Source organism: Zootoca vivipara, chromosome 15 (genome assembly GCF_963506605.1).
Source record: "Zootoca vivipara chromosome 15, rZooViv1.1, whole genome shotgun sequence".
In the NCBI taxonomy this organism is placed as follows: Eukaryota; Metazoa; Chordata; class Lepidosauria; order Squamata; family Lacertidae; genus Zootoca; species Zootoca vivipara.
The window spans coordinates 24,273,079-24,275,883 of NC_083290.1; positions in this window are offsets into that span (position 1 = coordinate 24,273,079).

Below are 2,805 nucleotides of genomic sequence, written 5' to 3' on the forward strand. Positions count from 1 at the left end.
AGCAATAAAACTGGAGTGGAAAGAAAGAAAAAGTTGAACGAACTTTAGCACTTGCACGCACATGCCGCCACCGTTGGTTTCAGGCTTCCTGTGATCATCTTTCCCTTAATCAAGACCATCCATGCAAAACTTCAGCCAAAAGTCCGCCTCCCCTTCATTTCCCCCCTCCCCTTCATTCCCCCCCCTTTAGAAAAAGATACTGTGGGATTTCCCCGCTACAAAACAAAATTACAATGTTGAGTTTACAGCATCATTCATAAGGTGAGTAGCAGGTGATATGATAGGAGTCTATAAAACTACACATGACATGGAGAAAATGGATGGAGAATAGTAAGAGCTTGTGGGCCTTTGATGAGGCTGAATGTTGGAAGATGTGGGACATAGATAAATGTCTCCTTCATGCAATGCATAAACTGCGGAACTTACTCCCACAAGAGGCAGTGACCACCACAAACTTGGATGGCCACCTACTCTCAGCAGCCAGAAGCATCATAGCCAGAAACTGGAGAGACCAATAGTATCAAATGGTATGAGAAACATCCTTTTTAGAAAAACCAACCAACAAACTGAAACTGACATGGGGACAAATAGAAGAAGATGCCTTCACCCGGATGGTTACCTTTATCACATATACAGCTCAACAAGACGACGACAAGAACCTGCCAACAGCATTTGAATCAATTTGGCTAACCTGATCCAAAAACACCCACCCACCCACCCCACTTACATGAAAACAAATTTCACTACAACCAATCAAAGACAATGAACCACATTTTAGGCCAACCCCAAGATCTCTCCACACAAAAGGAATTATTATTATTATTATTATTATTATTATTATTATTATTATTATTATTTATACCCCGCCTATCTGGCTGGGTTTCCCCAGCCACTCTGGGCGGCTTCCAACAAGCCATTAAAATACAATGATCTATTAAACATTAAAAGCTTCCCTAAACAAGCAAATACGGCATTGCAGGAGCTGGGTCCTGCTGGCTGGTGCTCCGTGCGGCACTGCTGCACGCTTTATTGGCACTAAAGCAGCCACCGCCGCTTCCGGGCACTGACCCGACCCGGCAGGCTTCCTCCTCCTGTCGCGGCCGGCATGCTGGGTCCTGCTAGCTGGTGCGGAAGTATGGCTTATTTTCGGGGTATGTCTTATAGCTCTCAAATGGTTAAAAACCCTGCCATGGCTTACTTTCTGACTACGTATTAAAAAAGGGGAAACACGGTAGTAAAGAGAACCCACACAAGTGACACTGACACAAAACCCCACACATACACTAAATAGAATAGAAGCATTGCCACCCGACCCCACCGTCCTACTCACCATGCCCCCCTCCACCTCTTTCCCCCTTTTCTTCCCAATGTAACACTAATGTCTCAACAAATGAAACTGATCCGTAGAAAAATGTAACTTGTAAAAAGAGACATTGCATATACTTTTGTAAACCAAGAAATCTTTAATAATATATATATATTCAAAACAAAACAGAGGATTGGACAAATTCATTGAGATAAGACTCTCAATGGCTAAGCTCTACCTCCATGGCTGGAGGCAATAATGTTTCTGAATACCAGTTGCTGAAAAGTACAGGAGAGGAGAACACTCTTGTGCTGGGCTCCTTGCTTGCAAGTTTCTCATTGGGACAGCTGTTTGGCCACTGCGGAAATAGAATGGCTGGATTTGATGCTTCAGGCTCTTCTTAAGTTCTTGAGCATTCTCTCCTGCTGTGGTTCGCCAGCAAATGGTATTCAGTGGCAGACCATCTGTGAACATGGAGGGAAGTACCATACATTTGTCACTGCCAGGAGCATAGGAAAACACTCTTGTGCTCGGGTCCTGCTTGCAGGTATCCTGCTGGCATCTGTTTTTCCACCGTGAGAACAGGACACAGGACTAGATGGGCCATTGGCCTGATCCAGCAAGCTCTTCTTATGTCCGTTTACACCACCACCCCTGCCAGAGGTAGCCAACAGGATGCCCTCCAGATGTTGGACCACAATTTTCATCCTCCCTGACCTCTGGATGTGCTAGCTGGGGTTGATGGGAGTCAGAGTCCCACCACATTGGAAAGGTCACTAGATCTGGCCTGCACATGAGGCAGGATGAAGCACCTGCCTCAGGCAGTGGAATTGCAAGAGGTTGTGCTCCATCTACCTCACTGTTTCCCCTCCTGAGTTCAGTGAGAACCAGGGCATTCCTATGCACCACGTTGCCACTCAGCTTCCCACCTAGAGTCCAATACTACACAGGAGGTTGTCTCATGTTAAACCAAACTAGTGGTCCATCTACCTTAGTACCGCCTCCTGATTGGCAGCATTTCTCCAGGGTTTCAGGCAAGGGACAGCTCCACCTGACTAGGGAGTACTGAGTTCAGAACTTTTCTAGTCCTGGGGGGACCGAGCCTTTTGCATTGGGCTCCCAGATCTACTGTCTCATTTCTATTCTCTTTGAAAACACACAGGGCAGTTTTCTCTCTGCAAAAGGGCATAAATTTGCATCTTTGCACATGAATTGGTATATACAAATTTGTGCCCTGCACCTATGATTTGAGTTATTTAAGGATCTTGCAATGTTCAGTTTTTAGCTCACAGGATTGCAAATTCTTTTGCTCCTGTCTTACGAAGGCCAAAGTATACATTTAGGGAAAGTCTGTATCTGCTCTTCATGAAGGAGGTTCCAGGTTCATTTCCCAGCATCTCCAGGTAGGGCTGGGAAAAAACTTTTGCCTAAAATCCTGGAAAGCTGCTTCCAGTCAGTGTAGATAATACTGAGTTAGACGGACTGATGCCCTTGTCCAG